Below are 20,045 nucleotides of genomic sequence, written 5' to 3'. Positions count from 1 at the left end.
GGGCAGCGGGTAATACCCCAGAACCTGACGACATGTTATCTGACGTGTCTGAGTCTGAGGATGACATTGAGGCAACCGAGCTGTCACAGTCGGTGACAGGTCACTCACAGGTATCCCCTCAACTCATTTTTACCTTCCTTAACGAAATGTATCGTCACCGTAACATCGTAATTAAAGACTATTTCCCAGACTTGGCAGCATTCATTTGCACCGCAAAGTCAATAATCAAAGCACATGAGGATTTTGACCAGACGAGATCTCAATTCCACAGGTTAAGAAAGTTTGTTACTCGAGCAGGTATGGAGTGTTCCCAAGCACAGGTCGATTTCATTAACACGGAATGAAAAATATTTCCTTTCCGACCTTAAATATGAATGGTGGTGGTGCAAGTCACCTCCGTCAGGCCCAAGTTAAAAACTTGTTTGATCGTAAAAAGGCAAATGTTCTTTTACTGCAAGAGACCCACATCACACCTAACGTGGAACATGACATGACTGGTGCCAAACGTTTAAAGGACAATGCTATTTTAGCAATCTGTCAGCCTCATCTTCTGGGGTTGTTTTTTTTTCTAAAGCCAGGTCTAGCTTTCAAGTCTTGCTATTTTCATGAAGTCATAAAAGGCCGGCTTATTTCCCTTCAGCTCGTACATCAAAACTTCCGCTGCACCATTTTCAATGTGTACGCACCCAGTGAGAGCAGGGATCGAAAGTCCTTTTTCACCTCCATGATAAATCACCTGAAATCAGTTGATCTTGACCAATGTGTGTGCATCGGTGGTGACTTTAATTGCACCTTTGACCCTTTGACGGACAGAAATTCTGCAGAACCTCACCCCGAGTCCCATGCGGATCTATCCCGTTTCTTTAAGACGGCCGGTCTACTTGATGTTTGGCGATTGCATCACCCCAACGTAGCCCAGTATACCTGGTGTCGATGTGCCAATGGTCGGGTGTCTTCGGCAAGACTCGACCGCTGGTACATTAATGTACCCTTTAGGAACGTCGCGGTCTCTTCAGGTTGTTTTCCGTCATTGTTTTCAGACCACCATATGGAAACCTTAGATCTTTCTTTTCCTCCACCCACAAGCAGAAATAGTTACTGGAAGTTTGACATTAAACTGTTAGAAGATAGTTTATTTACAGATTTCTTTTGTGATTTCTGGGCTGAAATGAGCGCAAAAAAATATATTCTTTCTCCTCAATTAGTCTATGGTGGGACAACCCAAAGGCCCAGATTCGAGTATTTTGCCAACAATTTAATTCACACTGTACCAATGTAAAACACATCACGATGGCTTGCTTAGAAGCAGATATCTTGAGGTTAGAGGGCAAGCTGGCGAATGAGAGCAACGCAGTGAACTATCGGTTGCTACTCGAGAAGAAGGCCCAATTAAGGGATTTGATCCATGAAAAAGCAGCGGGCACACTGGTTAGGCTAAGAATACAGAATATTAAGGTTTCAGATACCCCGACTAAGTCTTTCTTTCATCTAGAAACTGTAGATAAACCAACACGACTTATATCTTCAGTTTTGGACCCAGGGGGGAACATCCTTACTAATCCAAGTGATATAAGATTTTTAAAAATCGATTTCTTTTCTGATCTTTTCAAAGCCAAAATGGTTTTTCATGAAATGATGAATGTTTTGATCTCTCATCTTCCTTCTGTGACTGAGGCCCAACGTTTGGAACTGGATGCTCCAATTACCCTTCCAGAGTTAACCGGTGCACTTGCTGAGATGGAGTCGGGAAAGGCCCCAGGCATCGATGGCCTACCCGCCGATTTTTTTTTGGCATTCTGGGACATTTTGGGCCCAGAGCTGCTCAACGTTCTGGATGCGTCTCTTTTATCCAGAGAATTACCGCTCAATTTTAGAAGAGCAGTACTCTGCCTGCTACCAAAGACCGGCAATCTCCGACACCTGTCAAACTGGCGTCCGATCTCTTTGTTGTGCACGGATTACAAACTGTTTTCCAAGGTCCTTGCGAACCGGTTGAAGACAGTTATTGGTGATATGGTGTCACCTGATCAAAGTTGCAGCATCCCTGGCAGATCCATCTCCGACAACATATTCCTAATCAGAGATTTGTTAACCGGTACATGTGTCAGAGGATTTTGGATTGGTGTTTCTTGACCTTGCAAAGGCCTTTGATAGCATTGATCATAAGTTTTTGTGCCATGTGTTGCAAGCTTGCGGGCTCGGTGCTAATTTTAGAGCCTACATAGCTTTGTTATATTCAAACATCTCCAGCTTGATCAAAGTTAACAACGAATTTTGGCCATCCATAAAGGTTCAGAGATGGGTAAGGCAAGGTTGTCCACTTTCATGTCTATTATTTGCCCTCGCCTTGGAACCTCTCTTAATCACTCTCAGAAAAGATATCCCTGGACTTGTTCTTTCTCCAGGACACCCCCCTTTGACCCTGTCTGCATATGCCGACGACCTATGTGTCATCATAAAAAGAAAATGCGACAGTGACGCCTTGGAAAAGTGTTTGTTGGACTTCAACCTTGCCTCATCATTAAGATGCAATTGGGGGAAAAGCAAGGCTCTATGGTTCCCTTTTCCCAGCAATGACTTACCTGTGCCACCGTTATTGCCACCACCCCCCCCCCCCCTTCCTGCAGAGCTAGTGTGGGCAAACGATGGCATCAAGTATTTGGGCGTCTTCCTCAGTCCTCCTCAGTATGTCCAAAACAATTGGGAGAGGATCATTGACCAGGTGGATAAGCGTTTGATCCGATGGAAAAGAGCTCTACCACACCTTTCCTATAAAGGTCGTGTGCTGGTTGTCACCAACCTAGTCACTACCCTTTTGTGGCACCGTTTCATCTGCCTGCAACCACCGGAGGTTTTGCTTCAAGCTATTCAGAGAAAACTGGTGGATTTTATTTGGGGAGGCTACCACTGGCTTCGACCCAGCGCCATATGTTGTCCCTCGACCGAGGGTGGTCATGGTCTCGTTGACCTGAAATGCCGCCTGTTGGCCTTCCGGCTCCGCTCCATCCAACGCTTGCTTTATGCAGAACACTCACCAGGCAAGCCCTTGGCCTGCTCTATTCTTCAACGAGCTGGGAGGCTCGGTTACGGTCAGGAACTGTTTTTGACCAACCTACAACACGTTGATGCATCTCTGCTTCCAGTCTTTTATCAGAGCCTCTTGAATGCCTGGCAGGGCATTTCGATAAGTCGTCAAATAGACTCTTATGGCATTAACATGTTTGCACACGAGCCTTTATTTTTCAATCCACTTTTCCCCGATATCCTGAGGAGTCACGATTTCTGCCAACATTTTATAGTGGCCAACATTTTAAAAGTGTGTCATCTCCGGCATGACTCTGGACATGGATGGAAACCTGCGAACGAGCTGGCGGACCTAACAGGTGTTCGGTCCAGGAGGTTAATCGGGAACATACTAAGAGCGGTGATCCGAAGAGGCCACCAGCAAGGCCTACATTGGACCCAGGACGCAGAGGTTGAGCCCACAGTACCAAAATTAATTGTGTCTTTTACCCCCAAATGATCTGCCCCCCATGAGTACAGGGTCCACCCCCCTTCCATGCAATGAGCAGAAAGAGCATTTATAGGTCTTGTGTTAAACTACTTCTTGGGGAACCACCTCTAACTGGGGTTACCCGGTGAAAAGGACTCTTGCCTCCCGGTCCCCCCTCTGATCCTTTATGGGATACAATGTATGCTGGACTTATATCTAAAAGAACAGGTGACCTCCAGTGGCGTTTGGCCCACTGGATTGTTCCTTCCAATGTTGTCATTTGTTTTTTTTCCACCATTTCCGGTTGTTTCCCCTTTTGTCCGGAGAGGGAAGACTTGTTTCATGCCTTCATTAATTGTGAAAGACTTTCTCCTTTGCTTTATTGGTTAAATTTTATTTCCCATAGATTGCGGATTACCTTTTCTTTGAAGGCTTACATCTTTGGGTTTCCTCCCAAAAAGGAAACTACCTCTATTGTATTCGGTTTCCTAACCGCTACCGCTAAACTTGCCGTATACCTGTCACGGAAGGCGAAACTGGGCGGTAGACCCATGCAAGAATGTAGTGTTATGTTTTTTTTTTAAAGTTCTTTGGTGTCAGCAAGGCTCAAACCTGAATTCAACTATGCCCAAACTGCAAACGACCTTGCAAATTTTATTGCGACCTGGTGTGTTGAAGGGATTTGTAAAGTCCAGAGATAACAAATTAATAATTTCTTTATAATATATTTGGGTTGTTCTCATACATTGTTCCATGCTTCTCCTTGCCGGTGTTTTTCTCCCCTTGGCTTGACTGACTCTTTCTTTCTTCCGTCTCTCCTCATGTTTGCAAATGCGAATGTAAATTTGTACATATAAAATTAATTATGCCTAGTTTAGAAATTATTAAATTAGAAATTATGCCTCTGTTTTCTCCTTGTGTTTGTTTTGGTATTTTCGCCTTTTATGTTGTTTGGATTGCAGTGCACTGATTGTTTTTCCTTTTCGGGATTTTTATGACTTTGTTGCATTTCCTTGAAGCGTGCTTTGGTGTTACTCTTGTTTTATACTTTTATAATAAAAAGGGTTTAAAAGTCAAAGTCTCTCTCTCTCTCTCCCTCTCTCTCTCTCTCTCTCCCCCTCCCTCTCTCCCCCTCTCTCTCTCCCCTTCTCTCTCTCCCCCCCTCTCTTTCCCTTTCTCAATTTTTCACTTAATTTAATCAAACGCTTAATTTGCTCTTGATGTGTTCATAGCTCTTGCGTGAGCATTTCCTTTAAAATTGTTTGTGGTTTCTGTTTGTGTCCTCACCTTTGGTTGGTAAAATTTTTATACTTGCTGGTTTCTTTTGAATATCCTTTGTTCTTTTTTGGTGTGTTTATGATCCTTATACAATGTTTCTTTGAACTCGTTGCTTGGTTTAACACTGCTTTGTGGAATGGTTTTATACTTTTATAATAAAAGGATACAAAAGTCTCTCTCTCTGTCTCTCTCTCTCTCTCTCTCTCTCTCTCTCTCGCGCCCCCTGCTGGTCGTTTGTATGCTGGTTGTACTGTCATGGCGTCTGCTTGTGGAGGCCTGTGAGTGCTCTGTGTTGTTGCTCCATCCCCCCCCTCCCCCCTCCCGTTTTCCCCCCTCTGTGTCCTTGTACCTGTTCGTGGAGTCTTCCTGGTGATTCCCATATACGTTGAGATGGGAGAGAGAGAGCCGGAGAGCACAGGGTGATCGCTGGTAAGGGTTCGCCGTTTTTGGGCGTCGCCCGATCGGTGTTTGCTCCTTCATCTTAAACCTCTATTTCCTTTTTTTCCTTTCGTTTATCCTTCCTTCAGTTTGTTTTGTTGCCTCCCTTTTCCGAAGTTAGGGAAATCGGAGAGGTCTGATTGCTTCCCATTCCCGGAGTTCGGGTAGGGAAGATTGTATTATATATTCACCCTCCCCGAGTTGGGGAGGGGTTGTAAGTGCAGCTGTTCCAGCATGGCAGCTGCACTATCTCGATGTACGGCCTTTCAGAGCCTGACCCGTAAGCACGGGTTCTTTTGTGTACCTCCGGAACGTGAGGTTAGTGTCGAGGACGTTGTCCTCGCAACCGGTCGTGTTGTCGGGATCGACAAGGTTGTTGCCGCTTCACGGATGAACAAGCGGATCGTTATTTTTTTGTCCGACGTGGATTGTGTCCCACAAATTGTCGAACAGGGTTTGACAATCGATCCAGATTTATTTGTAATGATTTCCCCACTAGATAGCCCAGCGATAAAAGTCGTGATATCAAATTGCCCCCCATTTGTATCCGACGATGTACTAATATTAGAGTTGTCCCGATACGGTACCATCGTGTCTCGTATATCTCCATGATTCCCTTTGGGTCACGAAACAACGATTTAAGGCACGTGGTTTCATTCCGGCGGCAAGTGTTTATGATTTTAAAAAATTCCCAGAAGGATTTAAACCTTATAATAAAATTAAAACATCAACAGAACGAATATACAGTGTACGTGTCCACCAACGTTCTAAAATGTTTTGGCTGCGGACAATTTGGGCATGTTAAGCATGACTGCCCCCGAAAAGAGAATTCTCCACAAGTGCAACCTCCCCTCCGAACCGGGAATAAGCAACCCCCCCACCTTCCCACCACCGGTCCAAACCCTTCCACCACTGACCCAAGCCTTCCCACCACCGAACCAAGCCCTCCCGCCGCCGAACCAAGCCCTCCCACCACCGACCCGAACCTTCCCACCATCGACCCAAGCCTTACCACCACTGATCCCAATCTGTCCACCACCGACCCAAGCCCTCTTACCACCAATCCAAACCCCCCCGCCGTACCCCCTTCCCCTCCCCTTGAAACAGGGGCCCCTCCCTCTACTGAAGGATCTAATTGCAGCCATCTCCTGTTAACTATAGATCTCCCCCCCCCCCAGGCGACATCGTCCAATCACAGCTTGTTGCCTGCTATAACTGATCCTACCTCTCCCGCCGTGGTAGCCGATGGGAATCCCCTCCCGATGATCACGTCCTCCCTCCCCCCCCCCCCCCCCTCCCCCCAAACCCTTGCAATCTCTTCCCACTAACCAGGACGAGTTTCAATTAGTCTGCCCAAAAGGAAAAAGACATCTGCAAACAACAGATGAAAACGGTCATCTCTTTAAAAAACCTACAACTGAAAACCGACAGCCCCCCCTCTCTGGCCTAGATTTGTCCCTCGTCACAGAAAATCGTTTCTCGGTATTGGAGGACATAGATGTGGATGAATCCTCGCCCTTGTCTACTGACCTAGAAACTGATATGGTTGAACCGCAAAAATTAGTACCCCCCCCCCTGCTCCCCTGAAGATGCCCTCCCCGTCCCCCCCCCTCTATGGACTATGCCCCATCCGATAACGTGGAGGGATGTGATGACGGTGAGGAGATAAATGATGAAAACCAGTGTGACACACCATCTGAGCCATCTGATATAGATGACTCTGTTAGTGAATGTGGTAGCCTCAAGGAAGAAGAAATCCCTCCAATCCCTCCCTCCGAGATAAAAAGGTTTCTTAAGGACACATTCCGAAAAAGGAATGTTGTAATAGAAACCTTTTTTCCGGAGCTACCTGATTTTATACATTCCGCTAGACTGATGGTAAAACGGCCCCACGTTTTTAATTTCAATTCCTCCCAACGTCACCGTTTAAAGAAGTGGTCGCAAAAAGCTAAGAATGAACTGCTATCAAAAAATTGAGTGGTGGTCACTCCTCCTTATAGCTGTAATGAGTTTTTCCATTTGTAGCTTGAATATTAACGGAGGATGTAGCTCTGTCCGCAAAGTTCAAGTAAGGGATTTTTTATTACAGAAGAAAGTTGACATTGCCCTCTTACAAGAGACCCATGCCAACGACTACTGTGTCGCAGAGTGGTGTAGGCTCTTCCCCGGCCTGTCCTTCTTTAGTAACGGTGACTCCCGCAAAGGCGGTGTCGCAATAATTCTTAGCCCCTCCTTTTCGCCTTCATCGCTTAAATTCGACGAAATACACAAGGGATCCCTAGCATCCCTAGAATTCCACTACTGTGGAAAATTCTATACTATTTTTAATATCTATGCCCCAAGTACGCCTGTAGCTCGGCGAGTTTTTTTTAATGACCTTGGGACACACCTAACGTCCCTCGACAGCCAAAACGCCCTAAAAAACCGAGACAATCATGTTTGTATTGGTGGAGATTTTAACTGCACCCTTCAACCCCAACTAGACAGGAACAGTGCAGAGCCCCATCCTGCCTCCACAATCCCTCTCACCAAATTTTTAAAACCAATGAATTTGACAGATATATGGCGGGTACAGCACCCATCAATCAGGCAATACACATGGTGTCGATGCATTCAGGGTAATATTGTACTTGCTCGCTTGGACAAGGTTTATATTAATCCTCCACTTGAACGCCTCGTTCTGTCATCCAAAATTTGCCCATCAGGATTCTCGGACCACAGCGCAACATTTCTCAAAATTTCTGCCCCCTGCCTGAAACACAAGAGTGCTTTTTGGAAATTTAATAACAACTTACTTGATGATAGTACCTTTAAGGACATTTTTCCAGAAATTTGGAATATTCTGGTTGCCTCCCAAGGGAATTTCTCAAACCTCAGACAATGGTGGGATAATGCCAAAACGCACATCAGACTATTCTGCCAACAATATCGTGCGTATGGTGTTCAAGAGGAAAGAAAAACCACAACCTTACTTGAAGATGAAATCCTGGAATTACAGGAACAGCTTCAGGGAACCGCAAGTGTGAGCTACCAGGGAATGAGGCAACAAATCCATGGAAAAACGGCCTTACTGAATTCCATATCCGAAAGGCGAGCACAAAATGCTTTATTGCGCCTGAAGATGAGGTACATACACGACCTTGATGCTCCAACCAAATTCTTCTTCAGCCTTAAAAGGGGGGCCTCTTCGTCAATGATTACACGCTTGCTCCATGATGGGGAACTCCTTTATGAAGATGGCAGAATCAGGGAATGTGCCCGGAAACATTTTAAACAACGGTTTATGCGGCATGACATTAACCAGGATGCAATATCGGAACTTGTTTCTAACCTTCCAACATTGGCGGAGGATCAGAAGCAGCAGTTGGAGGATCCTCTTAGGTTACCTGAGCTCACCGCTGCCTTGAAGGCCTTAGAACCTGATAAAGCCCCTGGACTGGATGGGCTGACAAGTGAATTTTTCCAGTTTTTTTGGGACACCATTGGACCTCACCTACTGCGGGTATTGAATGAATGTTTAGAGGATGGACAACTGCCGTGGAGTTGCCGGAGAGCAGTCACCACCTTAATTCCTAAGAAAGCGGACACTCAACTTATAGAGAACTGGCGTCCTATTTCTGTTTTATGTACGGATTATAAAATTTTAGCCAAAGCCTTGTCTAATCGAATGAAACCTTTTATGAATGTACTAATAGGAGAACATCAATCCTTTTGTATTCCTGGACGCACTATTTTTAATAATATCTTTCTTATCCGTGATACCATTCGGTTTTGTAACAATTTTAATATGAATGTTGGTCTGTTTTTTATTGACCAAGGAAAAGCCTTTGACTGTATTGACCACATGTACCTTTTTAGAGTTTTAGAGAATTTTGGGTTTGGACCTATTTTTATCTCGTACGTTAAACTTTTGTATTGTAATATATCCAGTGTTCTTAAAATTAATCAAGTATTGTGTAGCCCCATTGCTGTACAACGGGGAGTACGGCAAGGTTGCCCGCTATCTGGACTTTTATACTCTCTTGCCATCGAACCTCTTCTGCTCCAATTACGTACGCACATTTCTGGCTTCACTGGATCAATTCTTACCACACCGCTAAAAGTCTCTGCCTATGCAGATGATGTCTGTATTTATATAAAAAATAGTGCTGACGTCACTGCGGTGGCTCAAGCACTAAAAACATATTGTCAGGCTTGTTCAGGCCAGGTAAACTGGAAGAAGAGTGAAGCCCTTTGGATAGGACCTGGAGATTGCCCGCCAATTGTCCTACCAGGAGGAGTGAACTGGCAGAAAAGTGGCATTAAATACCTCGGTATTTTCCTCGGAGACAACACCTTTGAGCAACAGAACTGGGTGGGATTACCAGACAAGGTAATGGCAAAACTGGCCCGCTGGAAAGGACTTCTTTTTCAACTTTCGTACCGCGGAAGAACTCTCGTCATTAACAATCTTGTCGCCTCTATGCTATGGCATAAGATGATATGCCTACAACCGCCCGGGATCCTTCTTATTACACTGCAAAAGAGCATTGTCGACTTTTTCTGGAGCGGGAAACACTGGCTCCAACCCCCCATGGCATACTTACCACTCACTGAAGGTGGCCAAGGTCTTATTGATATCCGCAGCCGGATTATGGTCTTCCGGCTTCATATCGTGCGCCAACTTGTATATGGAGATGAAGCCCTACTCTGGAGGCCTCTGGCTAACTGCATATTACAGCTTACATGCAAGCTGGGTTACGACCGAGAACTTTTCTTGATGAACCCTCATCAAATCGATTCATCCTTGCTGCCCACCTTTTACCAAGGGGTGATGAACGCCTGGCAAGCCCTGTCCTTTTCCCGTGAAATGGCAACATACAACATGGAAATGTTGATGAATGAGCCCCTATGCTACAACCCCTTCCTGGAAAACAGCTTGAATAATAGGGGACTCGTTCAACGCTTTGTTGATGCCAAGCTGCTGCGAGTGAAAGACCTCATGACAGAGTCTGGGAGCTACCGGCTGAGTGCTGCCGCTGTGGCACAAAAAACCGGAATAAAATCTGTCAGGATCATCTCTCGGTTCCTTCAAGGGATATCCACAACGTATCGTAATACCTGCGAGGAACTTGGCCCTTCCCCCGAGGAAACAGCGGGTGACTTCCCCAAACTCCTAGTCTTCAGCCCGCCACTTAATCTGTCCCCTGGCCTGAACAGCCCTGATGATACTGCATTATCCCTTCCCGCCTTTCCAAAGAAAACTTTGTACAACGTGTACGTTAAAATTTTATACGCAAAAACATTTTCTGGGCACCCGAGGCTTCGATGGCGGGATGTTTTACCCCCAATACCCCCCAATTGCCCCAATTGGCGAAGTTTTTATCTTTTGCCTACTCCAAAGTATGTTGGAGATATTCAATGGAAACTTGTACACTGGATTTTACCTTATAATGTTTTACTGAACCGGTTTTCTACTGCTAACTCTAATCTATGCCCTTTCTGTGCATCCATTGAAACCCTACCGCATATATACCTTGAGTGTGAACGATTGCAACCTCTTTTTACATTCCTTCAGGAACGCTTTGTGAAGCTTGGTTCCCTCTTCAATCACAATGTTTTTATTTATGGTGTTTTAGGACCGTCTTCCCTTAGAAATGTGGTTTTAATGAATTTTTTAATTGGCCAGGCCAAGTTTGCAATTTATAAATCCAGAAAGAAAAAAATGGGAAACGCTTCTGACTCGTCATATGATGTACTGCTCACCTTTAAGGCTCTTGTAAATGCAAGACTAAAGCTAGAGTACCGGTTTTTTAAAATGAACAAGAATTTAACATGTTTTAAAGAAAAGTGGGTTTTTAATGATGTCATATGCACACTTGATGATGATGATTTGATAATAATTTTTCCTTGAGACCATTTTTATTGTGCTTTGTTTCTTTATGACTGAACATTACTGATTTTTTGTACTCTTGTAATAAAAGGAAGAAACAGTCAGTCTCTCTCTCTCTCTCTCCCTCTCCCTCTCTCTCTCTCTCTCTCTCTCTCTCTCTCTCCCTTTCTCCCTCTCTCCCTTTCTCCTCTCTCTCTTTCTCTCTCTCTCTCTCTTTCTCTCTCTCTCTCTCTGTCTCTCTGCCTTTCTCTCTCTCTCTCTCTCTCTCTCTCTCTCTCTCCCTCTCCCTCTCTCTCTCTCTCTCTCTCTCTCTCTCTCCCTTTCTCCCTCTCTCCCTTTCTCCTCTCTCTCTTTCTCTCTCTCTCTCTCTCTCTCTCTCTCTCTCACGCCCCCTGCTGGCCGTTTCGTGTGTTGGGCGTGGCAAGATGGCGCGTGCTCGTGCTTGTGTGTTGTAGCTCCTGGCTCGTGTTGTTTTTCATCCTCTCCCCACCAACCTTTTTACCTTTCCCCTTCCTTTGGTTTTTTCCTTTTGTACTCTTGTCGTGTATGTTGACCTTTTTCCTCCCTTCCTGCTTCGTTACCACCTGTCCCTCGTTTTTTTCTCCTCCTTCGAGACAGAGGGAGAGCCAGCACGGTAAGGGTTTGTTTGAACCACGTTTTTTCCTAACGTGGTTTAAACCGTGCTTTCGTTTCTAGTTACTTAATATATATATATTTTTTTCTATTCTTTTTTTTTTTGGGATTATACAAATCTATTTGCTTTCACTTCGTTTCTCCTTTGACGATATGGCTAATAGGAGTAGCCAAAGGCCTGCCGATCGTGTTACCGATGAGGGTTTATCGCGTAAGCACGGGCTGTGCCTTGTCCCACCGGAGGGAGTTGAAATGGATGACATTTTGCTTGCGATTGGGGATTTGATCGACGTGAGTAACATTCGTGCCGCGTCTCGTATGAATCACAAAATTGTGGTTTTTGTTTCGCAAATAAGTCTGGCCGATATTGTTGTGCAGAATGGTTTGACCTTGGGAAACGATCTGTTTGTTCCTGTGTCGTCGATGGACACGCCGGCAGTTAAAGTCATTCTGAGCAATGTTCCGCCTTTCCTAGGTAACGAGGAAATCCTACACAAGCTAGGTGAGTTTGGCACTGTCGTCTCTCGAATCATTAGGGTTCCTCTACGTACGAGAAACGGCAGGTTGAAGCACGTACAATCGTTTAGACGTTTTTGTTTTGTTGTTCTAAAAGACGCAGCGAAGCAGTTGAACACCTCCCACACCTTTAAAGTAGGCGAGCATGAATATAGAATCTTCATGGCGACCGAGACCTTGATCTGCTACGGATGTGGAGCACACGGACACACTAAGCAGTATTGCCCAGACGCCAAGAAGACGTACGCTACAGCAGCTGGGTCGGCCCCCCCTGTAACTGATGCAGTGCCCCCCGTTCATGAGCCTGGTGGAGTACAGACGCCCACACCAGAAGACCAGGGTGTGGAAAGTGGTGGCGGTGTTGCTGAGGTTAGTGCAGCAGGGGTGCACCCAGTCGATGAGGACAAGAGGCTGCAACCTCAAGAGAATATGGTCTTTGAGGAGGTATTGATGAAAGGCACCGAGGCTAAGAGGAACCTAAAACGTACCTTTTTGAGCGCCGAGGTGGAAGACAAAGGTAGCAAAGTGATACTCGTACAAACAAACAGTATCTCAGACTATCCTGATGATTCTCAGCAAGCTGGGCAGGGTGGTGACGAAACAGAGGAGAGTAGGACTTCACCCCTTGCTCTTGTTGAAGAAAATCAATGCAGCAGTATTGGTTGTGATGATGGCACCATTGTCCCTTGTGACAACGAGCAGTCCCAGGGCCTGAGTGACAACGGTTGTTGCTCACATCCGGTTGAAACGACCAAGGATGATGGTCCAAGCAGACCTATAATAGGCAGCAGTGGTGGCACAGATGTGCCCCTTGTGATGCAACAAGAAGACTGCAGTGGTGATGACACAGAAGGTGTGCCTGCTCCTGACACACAACAAAGGAGTTTCAACGTTGATGTGGTTAGGGAGCTGGATGAGGAAGCTCAAAGCCTTGTGTCTGTGAATGATCATCAGGGAGAAGAACAGATGGAAGCAACAAAGGAAAACGTCATCAGTTTCCTAAACGAGACGTTTAGGCAACGCTACGTTGTGATCAAAGACCATTTTCCCGATGTGAAAACTTTCATCAGGGCTGCAAGACCCCTCCTGCAAAGAAATGACCCAATGGAAATCTCGGAGGCCCAATTTCAGCGTCTTCGGAAAGCGGTCACAAAGGCGAATAAGGAATTGCAGGCGGAGGGTGAGTTACCTTTGTAAATGGCTTTGCGAAAGATATGTATCGCATCCCTGAATATCAATGGGGGTTGTACCCCCTTACGAAAAATTCAGACAATTCAGGCGATGGAGAGGGTGAAAGCCGACATCATCCTGATACAGGAGACTCATGCTACGAACACCCTGGTTGCTGAATGGGGAAAACTTTATCGAGGGCAGTGGTGGCTGAGTGGGTTTACCACACCCAAAGCTGGTGTTGCCATCGCCTTGAGTGATAGAATCCCTGCTCGGAAGATTGTCTTTAAGGAAATTTATAAGGGACATCTGATAGCGGTGGATTTCTATTGCAACACGCAAAGGATCATCATTGTGAACGTATATGCACCGAGTGAGCCCATGGAAAGAAGAGTGTTCTTTTCCACTCTGCATGACTTTGTAAAAGGACTGGATACAACCGCTTTCATCTGTGTTGCTGGTGATTTCAATTGCACTATCAATCCTTCCGTAGACAGGACCGGTCATGAACCCCATCCAGCTTCTATGAGGATTTTGGAGAACATCATCAAAAATCAGCATTTGAAAGATGTTTGGAGGTTGCAACACCCAACTTCACGGTGCTATACGTGGTGCAGATGCCATGATGGGAGGATATCAATGGCAAGGCTAGACAGATTCTACGTGAATAAGCCAATGCTAAATGTGATGGCCACAACCCAGATACTCCCAACTGGTTTCACAGACCATTACCTGGTTTCAATGGGTTTTAATTTGCCTCTGACCTCAGGGGGTAGTGCGTATTGGTCACTTAATACCCACCTGCTGAATGATATGAGATTCAAAGAGGCTTTTCGAGCCGTGTGGGAAAGAATTCGGTCCTCCAAATTTGAACATGCTAACCTTCGACTGTGGTGGGACCTCGCAAAGGGTCAGGTCAAATCGTTCTGTCAACAATATAGTCTTTATGCCACTAAATTGCAAAATCTCTCGATTGATTCATTAAAGGCTGAAATTGCAGCCCTGGAGGAAAACATTAATACGGCTGGGAAAGACACTACAGGTGACCGGCTGCTATGGACTAAAAAGGCAATGTTGACTGAACTGGTACGGCAGCGAGCAATGGGCACCCTGGTACGCATGAGAATGAGTTATTTAACGTTGGATATGCCAAATAAGGCCTTGTTTGGTTTGGAGAACTCTGTTAAAAAATCACAACAGATTCATGGGCTACGTGCTGCTAATGGGCCAATAGTGACCTCCCAACAGGAGATTAAGTCTGTTTTGAAGGTTTTTTATACAAACTTGTACTCCCCCCAGAGCATAAGTAATGAGACCTTGCAGGAGCTGACTACCGGGCTTCCAAGACTTGAGGAAGACCAGCAACGCACATTGAACATGTCAGTTTCGGCTGCTGAACTTGAAACTGCTATGCGGAGCTTGAAGGATGGTAAAGCCTCTGGGATTGATGGTTTGCCCGGAGAGTTCTATAAGACTTTTTGGAAACTTGTGGGACCTGACCTGCTTGAGGTATTTGATGAATGCCTTCATGTTGGAGAGCTTCCCCTGTCCTGCAGAAGAGCAGTCATTTGCCTGTTGCCAAAGGCTGGGGACACTCAACTAGTCGAGAACTGGCGGCCTGTCTCATTGCTGTGTGCGGATTACAAGCTTTTGTCGAAGGCCTTAGCAAACCGTTTGGGAACTGTGATCAGCTCTATTGTGCACCCTGACCAGACCTACTGTGTACCAGGAAGGTCAATTTATGACAATATTTTTCTGATAAGGGATATTATTTCTTGTAATAAGTACGTGCGTGCCAGTTTTGGGTTGTTGTTTCTTGACCAAACAAAGGCTTTTGATCGTGTTGATCATACATATTTGTTTTCTGTTCTGGAGCGGATGGGTTTTGGCGAAACTTTCATTTCCTATGTCAAGCTGTTATACACTAACACCTTCTGCATGATGAAAGTAAACAACAGTTTATGTCCCCCTTTTCCTTTCCGTCGGGGTATCCGTCAAGGGTGTCCCCTTTCTGGACTTCTGTATATAATTGCCCTTGAACCACTCTTAGCATCCATCAGGCAGCGAATAACTCAGGATGTGGGAGCCGTTTTTGGTTCAAGATTTGTGGTCACAGCTTATGCTGATGATGTATGTGTTCTGATTAAGGGCCCAAGTAGTGTTGCTGCGGTGCAGCGTTGCTTTAAAGACTACTCTGCGGCCTCTTCCGCCGAAGTAAATTGGGGCAAGAGTGTAGCCTTATGGTGCGGTTCAGATAACCTTTCTTTAACACTGCCACCGTCACTCCCACATAATCTAGAGTGGAAAACAGATGGAGTCAAATATCTTGGTGTCTATCTCGGCAACCAGGAAGTAGAAACGAAGAACTGGGAAGGAATGATTGAACAAATTACACACCGGTTGAAACGATGGGAAGGACTGCTGCGATCTCTTTCTTATAAAGGCCGCTCTCTTGTTATAAATAACTTGATAGCAGCAAGATTATGGCATAAACTAATTGCCTTGCAGCCACCCAAGGAGTTGATACCAGCCATCCAGCGGGTCTTGGTTAATTTATTTTGGAATGGATACCACTCGCTTCGGCCGCAAATACTGTACCATCCTCGGAAGGAGGGTGGACATGGAATTGTGGAGGTGTCCACCCGGCTTATGGCTTTTCGCCTACAGTCTGTGCAACGTCTGTTGTATGCTGAAGAGCTGCCCTGGCGCTCATTTGCGTTTTTCTTGTTGCAACAAGCGGGAGGCCTGTGTTATGATAGGCACTTGTTCCTGGTGAACCTTGACCGTGTCAGCTTAGTTTCAATCCCAACTTTTTATCAGGGTTTGCTGAGAGTTTGGAAAGGTTTTGGGGTTCATCGTTGCCTTGAGGCTTATAATTGCCGGATGTTTATCCAAGAGCCTATTTTCTATAACGGTTTTTTTCCATGCATTCCTCATAGTCCGACTTTGATTAGGAAATTTACTCAAGGAGGAATTGGCAAAGTTTGTGACCTGAGGGATACATCTGGGACAAAATGGATGTCTGCTGGCAGGGTGGCGGCCATTCTTGGTTTAAGATCCGTGCGTATTGTCAGCCAAATTATACGCATCGTCAAGAGGAAGTTTAAGGAGTTAAATATTGGCTGGGAAGGTATAAACAATGTCGAGGATGTTCGGCTGTCTTTCCCTGAAATTAAGGTGCTCCCAGCTCTCCAGTCGAATGGTGAACTTGTCTCTCCTTTTCATTTGGCAACAAAGGCTGGTATTCACAAGCTCCTTCGAGAAAACCAAGCATCACCCTTCTCCGGAGTAACAAGAGTGGCCTTGTGGTCCGAAAGGTTAGGGCCAGGGTCTCCTGCCACGCCACTGTGGCCTAATATGTACAAATTACCTATTTACGGGTTCCTCGCAGATATCCAGTGGAGACTAGCACATTGGGCTCTACCTACGAACACCTTTGTTCATCACCTTGACAGCTCAGTGCCAGTAGCATGCCCCTTCTGTGTACAGAAGGAGGATCTCTTTCATGCCTATGTGAAATGCGAAAGACTAATACCTCTTTTCTTGATTCTCACACACCTTTTTGATCAGTTGTCTTTTCCTTTTACTTCACATTCTTTTATTTTTGGTGTATCTTTCAGACCCTCCTGCAAGGACTCTGGTGTCCTCCTAAACTTCTTAGCTGCTGTAGCAAAATACTCAATATATAAATCGAGGAAAATTAAAATTGATAATGGGCATGGGTTCGATGTTGTACCTATGTTTAAAGGGCTGGTGTCTGCAAGAATAAGGTTAGAGTTTGATTATTATGTGGCGAATGAAAATGTCAAACTCTTTGAATGCAAATGGTGTATCAATGAAGCCTTATGTGTTGTGAATGAATCGAATTTGTGCTTTTCTTTTTAACATTAAGAACTGTTGTTTTTTTCTATTTTTTTCTCTCCTGTAAAAATGTAACTTGACCTGGTGTGTTTTTTTGTGAAATAAATGGTGTTGCAAATTCAAATTCTCTCTCTCTCTCTCTCTCTCTCTCTCTCCCTCTCCCTCTCCCTCTCCCTCTCTCTCTCTCTCTCTCTCTCTGTCTCTAACGTGCAATACTCTTCCCAAAGCGTGAGTGCTGCTGAAGCAGCTTACTGAGCAAATACTGGGTGGTTTTCCATTGCCTTCCCAGCAGTACAGGGTGAGCCATATGGCCCAGGACATGGTTTTAGCTGGTTTTACGTACATGATTTGTTTATACCATGTCTTTCTACTGTTTTCTTTTGTTTTTCAGATAAAACAAATAATACATTAAACCAAGATGGCAGCCACCAGTCCATTTCCATTGGAAGAGAGGCTGGTAGCAGTGGTGTGGTACAACGAGAGGAGAAACACAAACCAGACGATGAAACAGGTGCAAGAAGACTTTGCGGAGGGTTTTGGAAATCCAGCACCGTGAAAATCAAATCTTCATCTTTGGGGAAAAAGGCATTTCAGACTGGAAGTGTACTCAACAGCAAGCGCAGTGGATAGCCAAAAAGTCACAATTTGGGGATTCAAAACATTAAATACATACTGTACATCTGTTATCGGAACTCCGAAAAAATCATTACGGAAACGTTCTGCAGAGTTGGGTATTTTGTATTCATCGTTACATCACACAGTGAAAGAAGATCTTCATAAGAACCATATAAACCAACTGTCATTTGTGAATTGTCAGATGCAGATCATGAAAACAGCTTGTGACAATGGCAGACATTATACGGATGCACTCGATGTCTAAGGAGGTATTGTAATTGTTGTATTACTGTAATATATTATTATTTCTCCTGTTATTATGTATTAGTTGGAGTACCTGACATTGCTCGGTCATGTTCTAATCCTGTTGGCATTTTGAATAACTCCAATTTGGTTTTATTTCTATTTTTTTGGGTGTCTAAAGCACTTCCCTACACCAAAACCAATCGACTTTTTCTTTTCTTTTCAAAATTCTCAATTTTTCTCTTCTTTTTTTTGCCCAAAACACTTCCTGGCACACACTGATGAACCTCTGAAAGTTTGATGAAGATCAGTATTTGGTTTTCCATTTCATCCGTTCAGCCATCTGTGAGAAAAAAAGGCGACATACAGACAAACAGACAGACAGACAGACAAACAGCTCTCTTATAGCATAGAGTACTGTTATTACTGTAACATGTTAGCTTTGGGGCTTATGGCTCACCCTGGTAGATAGTATAAACAAGTCTTGTATAAGCAGCTAAAACCGTGTTCTGGGACTTACGACTCACCCTGGAATTGTTCATGGTACCGGCAATAGCTGGCCTCCAATTCAGGAAGGACAATGCTGGCAAACGGGACTCGCAGTTTAACGTCTATCCGAGGGATCGAGCTGAACGAGAGGAGCGAGAGGAGCGATGAACACATCGAGATGAATCACCCCGACTGTGAAACAACAGGATAACAGTAATTATAGCTGGGTCGGGAATCGAACCCAGGCTACACGGCTTGGAGCAAGGGTGCACACCTCTTGGGCCCAGATTCTAGGCCATCCTGACAAATCACCTTCCATATATGAGTTTGCAATTTCATAAAAGCAAATTTTAGATTCTTACCACAAATCCATAAAGCATTGTCACCTGCAAACAAAGAAAGCTTACTATGAAACAAGGAGAGGAGGCCTTACATCATCAATCATAATACAGCATGTGGAAAAGTGCTGGGATTGGGATTATGTTGCTGCCTTGAGGAATACCATCGAGTTTGAAAAATGGAAGACAAAGTTTGACCAACTCTCACATGAAATGTTCCATGGAATGAAAAATATTGGATTAACCTGAACATACTGCCCCCCTCTACCCTTCCCGCTCACCCCTGACGGATCGCTACCAGTGGATGGACTGTTTAACTGGATTAGTTGCCTCTTAACACCGATGGGTAGGACGTATCTAGGATTGTGAATGTCCAGGGTAAGTTAGAAATGATGATATTTACTATCAGTCATGTAGGGAAGAAGGTGGGGGGCTACGGTCCTGTGAGGGCTGTCATAAATACAGTGACTTCAGAAAGTATTCACACCCCTTGACTTTTTCACATTTTGTTGTGTTACAGCCTGGAATTAAAATGGATTAAATTGAGATTTTTTTGTCACTGATCTGCACATAATACCCCATAATATCAAAGTGGAATTTTTTTTAAAGTTTTGCAAAATAATTAAAAGTGAAAAGTTTAAATGCCTCGAGTCGTTAAGTATTCACCCGCTTTGATATAAAACTTAAAATTGAGCTCAGGTGCATCCAATTTCCTTTGATTAATCCTTGAGATCTCTACAACTTGATTGGAGTCCATCTGTGCCCAATTCAATTGATTGGACATGATTTAGAAAGAAACACCTTTCTATAGAAGGTCCCACAGTTGACAGTGCATGTCAGAGCAGAGACTCTACAATGAAGTCCAAGGAACTGTCTGTAGAACTCCAACATAGAATTGTGAGGAGGCATCGATCTGGGTGAGGGTATAACACAATTTCTAGAGTGTTGTAAGTTCGCAAGAGCACAGTGAGCTCCATGAATAGGAAATGAAAATAATATGGAATAGACCCTAGAGCTGGCCATCCAACCAAACTGAGCAACCATGCAAGAAGGACCTTGGTCAGGGAGGTGACCAAGAACACAATGACCACTCTGACAG

The 20,045-nt window shown here is 44.7% G+C and overlaps 1 long non-coding RNA gene across 1 annotated transcript in view; it reads left to right on the top strand.

Moving 5' to 3' along the window:
- The window catches only part of LOC144893680 (uncharacterized), a 58,311-nt gene extending 38,723 nt beyond the window's left edge, over window positions 1-19,588 (top strand). The window contains exon 2 of the long non-coding RNA XR_013624627.1: window positions 17,653-19,588. This is a non-coding gene — a long non-coding RNA (uncharacterized LOC144893680). The remainder of the gene's footprint in view (window positions 1-17,652) is intronic.
- Window positions 19,589-20,045: the final 457 nt, after the last annotated feature.

This window comes from Myxine glutinosa, chromosome 1 (genome assembly GCF_964187855.1).
Source record: "Myxine glutinosa chromosome 1, kmMyxGlut1.1, whole genome shotgun sequence".
NCBI lineage: Eukaryota > Metazoa > Chordata > Myxini > Myxiniformes > Myxinidae > Myxine > Myxine glutinosa.
The sequence above is the reverse complement of the archived record's forward strand: the minus strand, read 5'-3'. Positions and strand labels throughout refer to the sequence as shown.